The sequence below is a fragment of the Eretmochelys imbricata genome, chromosome 4 (assembly GCF_965152235.1).
Source record: "Eretmochelys imbricata isolate rEreImb1 chromosome 4, rEreImb1.hap1, whole genome shotgun sequence".
Lineage (NCBI taxonomy): Eukaryota > Metazoa > Chordata > Testudines > Cheloniidae > Eretmochelys > Eretmochelys imbricata.
The window spans coordinates 29,097,535-29,106,498 of record NC_135575.1 but is presented as its reverse complement, the minus strand read 5'-3'; positions in this window follow the sequence as shown (position 1 = coordinate 29,106,498).

Genomic DNA, 8,964 nt, shown 5'->3' with positions numbered 1-8,964 from the left:
GGTCTCGATCTTCATATGCTCTGGAAGTCACATTACTCACACCAGTGCTGGTCTCTGTCCCTCCGCAGACCCGCCCAAACCAAAAGGCAGGAGTTCCCCCTCTCTGCCACAAAGGAATGTTAGATGCTTGAGAGAGGAGTAAGGGAGATACCAGGGATTGGAAGTAGGAAGAATGTTATGGAATGGAATTTCCTTCAATGTGGACAGATACATACAGCTCAGACAGAGAAATGGGAAGTGCCCAAAGGTTCAAATGCCTGCCTCTTCTGGCGGGGGGACACCTGTGTCTTGTTAGATTTGATGGTACAGATGGAGATTTATTGGTATTTAACCCAAATGACAAAAAAGTGTATTAATCTCATCCAGAGGTGAAAGTAAACTGGTACGCCCTGGTACGGTGTACCGCCAAGAGCCAGTGCGCCATACCAGGGTGGATCGGCTTCCCCAGGCACAATTTAAAGGGCCTGGGGCTCCCAGCAGCGGCTGGAGCCCCCGGCCCTTTAAATGGCTGCCAGAGCCCTGCTGCTGGAGCCCTGGGGTAGCGGCGGCGGGGCTGGGGCGGTGATTTAAAGGGCCCGGGGCGGTAGCGGCGGCCGAGTCCTGGGCCCTTTAAATCGTCCCCACTTCCCCAGGGCTCCGGCAGGCTCCGGGGACGATTTAAAGGGCCCAGGGCCCTTTAAACCGCTGCCAGAGGCCCTGGCTGCCGCTGTTACCCCAGGGAGGGGGAAGGAGGCACTTGCTGGTACAGGGTGGGCCAGGGCTGGCTCTGACCTTCCCCAGCCCCGCCCCTTCTGCCCAAGGCCCCGCCACTTCCGGGGGCCAGAGCCGGCCTCAGCCCAGCCCCGTATCGGTAAGTCCCTAGACTTACTTTCACCCCGATCTCAATTTTAAAATACTAGGTGCAACAGCATTAAAAATGTTGCAACGAGAGATGCAGAAAGATAGGTGGGACGTATATTACGCATGTTGGTGAGCATCATGCCAATACAGAATAACAGATGGACGAATTTGGAGGCATAGGAATTTCCCAGAATTTTATTTCTTTTGTCATTACACTTAATAATAAACCAGAGTGTAATTACAGGTACTGCACTGTGATGACTGTGATTACACTATACTTACACTGGGGTTATACTCTATTATACCATAATTAGCACTAATTCATATAATTGGAAGTTTAACTATATAATTTAACTACTTCTTACCACTACCCCCTTGGTTTCATATTTAAATACTCACCAATATAATTACTCTCAAGCTGTACTTTGATACATGCACCTTGTACACTGTCCTGTAACTAAAAGGTCAACTACCTAGGTTACAATTTATATTCTAATTTCCACGTAACTATAGTATAATTACAGCCCCTGTATTATAAAGCCTCATTGTATTTTTAACCCTTATCATGCATGCATACCCTGAGATCATTACTATGCACCTAGTCTTCTCTAAGACCCTACCCATTAATTTGTCATGGCACCATACCACAGCAACATAACAGCCCCATAAGTTTCCTGCATGAATTCATGCATGGCTCCTCTCCTCCCCTCCTCTGCACACTCTTGTAGTGACTCCCAACCAGGCCAACAACAGTCTGAACCTTCAGCACAGCCACACAGATCTCTACCCAGTATGTTATGTTGTTGCTTTTTGCTCCCCTCCCTCCCTAGATGCTGACATTCAGAGTGGCTTTACCCGGAATGACAAATCCACCTTAACAATTATTGGAGGGCAACAGCAATTTTCAATGCATGTTCTCTGCAAAGAACTTTTGTTGCTGATCTGCCCTTTGTGCCGGAGAGTCTATTTATGTTCTAAAATGAACATATATTAACTCTCTCCCTCTGTCTCTAGTTTCATATATGTGCCTGGAGCAGAGTGACCAAAACCTGAATATCTGAAGCAGCAACATAGAGCACCTGAGAGTGCGGGACTTTCTTTCTTTTTTTTTTTACTCAGTTTAATTTTTCGGCTAGCTTAGGGAGATCAGGGCAACAGTGAAACATAATGCAAGAACTTGGCATGGGAGGGGGTGTGAGACGATTCTAGTGGGTGTTTGTAGCTGAGAGGAGACGGGGAAGGAGACTGGGCAGATATCTGTTTCAGACCTTCCCCTGCTTGAGACAATGTAACAGGGGTCTCTTAGTTTTTTAAAAAACAAAAACCTTCTTGTCTTCTATCAATTTCTTTTTAATTATTATTCATGAAATGAGGCTGTAATGGCTTGACAGTGTCCCTTTAAGTCCCACTGAGATACTGGGTCTCATAGCTGACTGCACCCCTGTGGTTTGCATTACTTTTTTATGTGTTCCCGTTTTTTTCTGGAGCGCTAAAAGGCTTAATTACATTTTACTGGTTTATTCTGCTTGCTCGTGCATATCTTCATTAATCAGGCACACAATATTTTCTTCTCCAAAATGAGAACATGTAATTTTTGAACGTATTTTTGGGGACTGGGGGGTCGTTGTAGGTACTGGCAAGGGGTGAATGCACTGTTTGCTGAAAAATTATCAAGTGTTTATGTAAAGTGTACAAGTCATAGACAAAAATGAATAAATTGGGTCTAACTAAACTCGAATGCAGCATATTAGGATCCCAATGGATTGAATGTTTGGTTGTGCTGGCAGAATGGAAGGGTCTTATTTCTAAGTATCTTCTAAACCTTCTATTTACTTTTACACTTGGAGAATGCCACTGTTTACTGTGGTGTCTGTGTAAACCATTGGACAAAAGTGTCCATTTGGGGCCAGATTCAGTTGCCCTATAAGCCCCTGGCATCAGCATACTAGCGTAAGACTGCCCCTTCCCTTTCTCCCTCCCTCCCTCAGTGACTAGCACTGGTACAGGGGTCTCTGCTCATACTGCATAGGCAGCTACCCTCTGATCCTTTGCTGCAACGGGCATTCTGGGGCAGAGAGAAGGCAGGCCAGAAGCAGGCCAGGGAAGATTAAGGATGCAAGGCAGCATGGCCAGGATGTTTCTTCTGATCTATTAATCTTCCACTGCTGTAAGCCTGAGAAGGGCTGTAGCAGTCAGCAGCACAGTTTAGGGAAGTCCTCTGGCTGCCCTATCTTGCACCAGGGGATGATTTGGCCACCACAGGCCCCAAATAAGGGAGGCCCAAACCACTGCCTCTCGGTCCCAGGTCTGGTCATAGTGATGGCACAGCCATCAGTCTCCCCCTTGGCTTTTAGTACAGCATGCTTTTAACCACTGCTTCATGTAGTTCATTGCTGAAAGGATAGGATCAATGCTCACCTCAGCTTTGCAGATGGAGGAGAAGAGAAACTGCCTTTCTTGAGTGAAATTGCACATGGAGGTTAGCAGCAGCTCCACTGTAGGCTTCCACTCCCACAGAGGCCTCTCTGCCATAAACCCAGGAATTGTATCTTTGTTGCTGGGGTGAGATGGAGCTGCAGGGAAGCAGCCATTTGGCCTCCCGCCACTTCTCCCAAGTGTAGTATTTGCCCGTTTAATTGCCTTTCACCAACGTCTAAGGTGTGGTGGATATATATTCTTGGGAGACAACTGAAGGCAGCCAGCTTCTGAGCTGTAAATGGTGAGAGACCAGGGGAGTATTTCAGAAGGACATAGGATCTGCAGAGATGGAGTTCTGTGGCATCTCCAGGTTATACTCCCTGACACCTCTGCAAGGTTAGAGGCACCTACTGCCTGTTGAAAGGTTGCAGTGAAAACCTAGAGCCAGATGCTGCCAGTAGTAAATTTCAATGGGACTACTCAGAGAGTAAGGGGCTACTCCATGTAAGTGAGGCTGACGGAATTTGGCCCTTTGTGTAGAATACCTTGCTGAGTTTTAACTGTCCCACCCCTGGCTTTTTTTTGTCGGAGGGTAGGACATTCTCTCTGCTTGTTTGTAACCATGTGCACTGTGTTTCATTCAGTTGAAAATGACTTCTACACCCTATTGTATGAACAAATGTTATATTTTAAAGAGACACCACTAATGACTACATATTTCCATCTGAAAATTTTCTACCTACTATTGTTATGAGTAACCTGTAAGGCTACTATCACAGAAAAGAGATCAGGGATTCACACACACACACCTTTTCCAGACTTTTCTTCTCTGCATTAAACTGTAATTTGTGTACAGCTAGTTTTACAGTTTTGTTGAATAGTGCTCTGGAAAATAGCGCTTAACTGGAACAGCTGCAGGAGAGCTGAAATTGAAACTGAGGGCTTGTCTACATGCTGAGTTACTGCGCAGCAAACCAGGGTCTGAATCTACAGTACAACAGCTTGCTGCACAGCAATGTGCCATGTAGACACTTCTACAGAGCAGTGTAAGTCTTGGCTGAAGTAGTATTAAAATAAGCTGCACTTCAGGGCTTTCAGTCCTCTGTAGTAGTGTCCACATGGGATTGTCTGATGTGGCAAGCTGGTGAGCTGTAGATACACACACTGGCTTGATGCACAGTAATTTGCTGTGTAGACCTGGCTTGAAAGTGAACAGAGAGTAGTGTGCTGTGCACACAAAGTGAAATGGGACAGTGGCAGAGGGTGTCTCAACCTGTTGAGGGTATTGCTTTCAGTCCTGTCCCAAGGACCCTTCAAAATATAAGCTCTTAATCTTCACTAAAGGATTTTTTAAACAAGCAAACAAACAAAATGCCTTACTACTTAAAAAAATAACTAAAACAAATGGAACTTTTTATATTAGTCAGTTAAAAAGAATCAAGCTGATAAGTTATTTTACATCTCAAATATTATGTTTCTATGGCATGACTCAACAAGCAAAGCGAACATGCTCATCGAAAAAATGACTCACTACAGATTTAAAAAACAAATATTTCTTCATGAACTAACTGAAAAAGGAAATATTGTGGCCATTTTTCTGGGTCTTTTTGTTTTTGCTTTTTTTACTGTATCCACTCCCTCCCCCCCCCATTTTTTTAACCTTTGCTGTGATGAAGCGTCGAAGATTTGTGTCCTCTCTTTAGCCCTGTTACGTCAGAATGAAGTCTGGATTTTCGGAAGCAAAGATTTCCTGCATTGCCTATGAGCTAAGACCCCAACACAGAAAACACTTAAACACTTGTGTAATTATACCAGTGTGAATAGTTCTGTTCAACTCAAAGGCACTAGTCACTTGTGTGAAGTTATAGCCATACTTGTTTGTAGGATCAAGACCCAAGTCTAGTGGAAGGCATTCTTGGCCCGCTGCCACAAATGGGTTCAACACCCAGTTTTACAATGACTCAAAGATATGCTGCAGTTCCACTCACCCAAGTCATCATGCAGTTCTTTCTGTCTGCTCTTTATCAGAATGGATCTTAGCTCTAAATCAGTTGCCACTGAGTATAGGGTAGGGCGATTTTAATGGCAGTATAGCCAAAGCAATTAGACTCAACAGATCGTTGTCCTAGTTGGCTTGAGAAGAGTTGCCTTTAGCTCTAACACATCGTAACTTCAACAAATAAATAATTCAAACATAAAAGGGAAAAGAAATAATAAGGAAAATTATACACATTGCCTTCTAGAGAACCTCAGATTCAAATTCACTGCATGGGGTCAATTAGGAAAGAAAAGTAACTTTCTCTTCTGACACTTTGTTTCTTAAAAGATTTATTACAAATCAAAGGAGTTGCAAGAGGGGTTTTTTTTCATTTATAATTTAAAGCTAAACTCCATCATATGCTTAAGTTACAGAGGCCAGTTTCCCCTACAAGAGGGCTACAGTGCAACCAAAGCACTCCAACAATTCAGTTTTCAATTAAATCTCCATTATATTGTACTTTATTGAGAAAGTAAAGGAAAAGAAGAAAAATGAAAAGATCAGAGCAAAGAATAGGAAAGGAGGAGGCAAAGAAAGAGGAAAGATGAGAGGAGAAAGGAGAGTACTACCTTCCTGTTAGTCACTTTTCCTGCTCACCTTCGGGCCTGAGTCATGATTCTTGAATTTTTGGGACTGGCAGAGGCAGCAGCAGATGTAACTGACTACCCGAGGCAGAGGAAAATTGGGCCCTTATTGGGCTCAGGTAAGTGATACTTGTTTTCCACTACTACTGAATACCAAAGGCCTCATCTCCTTTACACAAAGATCCCTCACACAACTCTGGCAGTATAGAGGGGCCTTAATGTAAAGGAGAATCAAATCTAACATCAGTGCAAATTACTTTTTGCTCCTTAGCCCCATTTTCTGACCAGCCTACAGCTGCCATGACATTGGCTTACATCACTCTTTATGTCCCTGTTGACCCAGAGACTTCTGGGATATTTGCACCCACTGAAATTAGATCTGAATTTGCATGTAGGGGCCAACTTAATCTTTGATGTAACTCCACTTTTGTCAGTGGAGTTACACCAGCGATGAATTTAGTTCATTTTCTTCCAATTTTTATTGCCTGTATAAAGGAGAATGTATCATTAGGTACAAAATCCCATTTGCTCAAACTCCTTGATCTGTGTTCTGTATGCCTGAGTTGTTGTTGTTATTTCACACATGCTCTGATACTTTTGGATTATCACTTAATTAACTGGATATAAATAGAGAGAACAATTGGTGTAAGTCCCACTGGAGAAAACACTTGACTCTATGATGGATCCCAAAAGAAACCCTGGAAATGGCTCAGAAAAGAGACAGCCACCTGCTTTGGATCTGACACGAGTAGATGGACGGAGGCTTTTAGTCTCTTTCAGGAAGCTACCCTACATGGCAGGATATTAAAAACAGCAGCTGTGGTGTCAATGTGGTTCTTTGGAGTACTTTCAAACCTTATTCCCACTCCTCGGAACTGGGCCATTGCAGAAACTAGGGATTAATTTGAACTTCAAGTAGGTGTTCTGCTTTTTCTTTCTCCTTTATAATTATCCCAATAATAAGATATTATTTTCAGGTATGGTATGGTAAAGTGTAGGGTACAGATATTCTATATGCTTCTACTAGAATGACTTTCAAATGTGTTGTATTCTGATCATGAAACAGAGAGGATACTTACTTATATTCCGGTATTCGTTTTTCTCCATTTAAAAGGATAAACACATTTAGGCCTTTCACTGTTGCCTTGCACCTTGTGTAGTCATTTAAATAACAAGTGTAAAGGGGTGTAAATCCCTCCTCTTCTAATTGTACAACGACTTTGCACTGGTGTACATGTCTAAACAAGATGTAGCTGTAATCTCGTAATCCCTCGGTAAGTGTGTGTTACAGATTCCCCCTCTGCTCCTATTCACGGAGAATGCGTCTGTCACAGCCTAGCCAGAGTTCTTTAGTTTGAGATATAGCAGTTCATCATGAAGTTACTTCTCGAGGTTCCCAGTTCAATTCCCAGTGTGTTAGCAAAGAAGGCGGCTGTCACACAGGACAATGGAGACTCAGGCCTTCTGTGCAGTGCTATGTACACTGAAGCTAAAGGGAGTTGCCGGATGCTCAGTCCTTTGTAGGATCAAGCACCTCATCTACTAATCATGTTTCACTGAATTATCTCAAGAGAAGTGGTGCAGAAGCATATCAATTGCTTCCATCTCTATGTGCACCCCAGCAGAAATTGTGGGTAAGGCAGCACTTAAGTGGCACTCAAATGAAATTTCCTGATGTTCAGCTTCTGGAAGGATTTTGTTCTAGGAACAATCTTACAGCATAGTAGGGTTGTGAGAAATGCTACCAGTGGAACCCAAAACTAATGATTCATGCATCGTTACATACTCAAAATCCAGATGTGTGAGGCTCAAAAGAGTTGCATGTCTCTCAAATCAGGCAAATTTCAGCCTGTCATTTTGTTTTGAAAACCATGCAATACTTCTATTTCAGTGCCAAACCAGGTGAAACTCATGGTATTAAATCAAATTTGGGGCTCATGCAGAGGCAATACTCAACCAACACTCAGGGAGTATGAACCCTGACAACTCAAAACTAGTGAGAATATTTGCACAAGACCCTATGAAGTGAGCCCGTCAGGTTACAGGAAGATTTACAGAAAGATGAGAGGAGCAGCCTCATCCCCCTGCACACAGAACTCCTCCTCCCCAATAAGCCCACTCTTCCTACACCTGGACCACCCTGATGAGCCACCCGCACCCACATACCCACCCCACTGAGCCCCAACCAGTTGCATCTGGATCCCCACCCCACTGAATCCCATTACCCCAGCATCTGGACCCCCCACTGATCTCCCCACACCTAGACCCCCCTGATGAGCTCAATCACCCCCAACACCCAGACCAATCCCTGTTGAGCACCAACCACCTTCACCTGGACCCCCTGCCGAGTCCCATTACCATTGCACCCAGAACCCCACAACAAGATCCTGTGTATCCAGATCTCCTCCACGCCTGGATCCCCCACTGAGCTGCCTGCACCCAGATTGCCCCACACAAAACCCTCTCAATCCACACCTGGATTCCCCCACACTAAGCCCCTCCACCTTTGGATCCTGCCTTGTTGAGCCTGCCTCCCACACCTGGTGCGCCTGGCATGGAGGGGCAGGGCTTTGGAGTGTTTCTGGGGCAGGCCCGGTCCCTGCACTGTGTCAGGGTTGGGTGCAGCCTCACTGCAGAGTCCATGTCCCGGGGGTGGGGAGAGCTGCACAGTGATCTCCCACCTTTGTGCAGCCAGTGGCCTGTACTCCCCAGTAACAGGCTGGAGCCTCCACATTTATTTGACAAACAACATTTGCAGAATTTTAAAATATTGTGCCCAGAATTTTAATTTTTTCTGGCGCAGAACTTTTAATTTGGGTGCAGGATGCCCTCAGGAATAATAGGAGTAATCAGCTATTTTCTTGAATACCTGCACCTCTTCACTTATCTTCCATTTCTAAACTTCTTAACATCACACTAGTAATAATAGCTGTTGAAAGTATAACGTGCCTGCCTGTGAAATTCAGGGCTGAACAGACATCTATCTAGCTACGTGTGCATGCAAATTCCCAGTCTTGTGCTCCCACATAATGTGGGCACACAGTTGCATTCATGCAAATGTGTGCAATTTAATTGCCAAAGTCT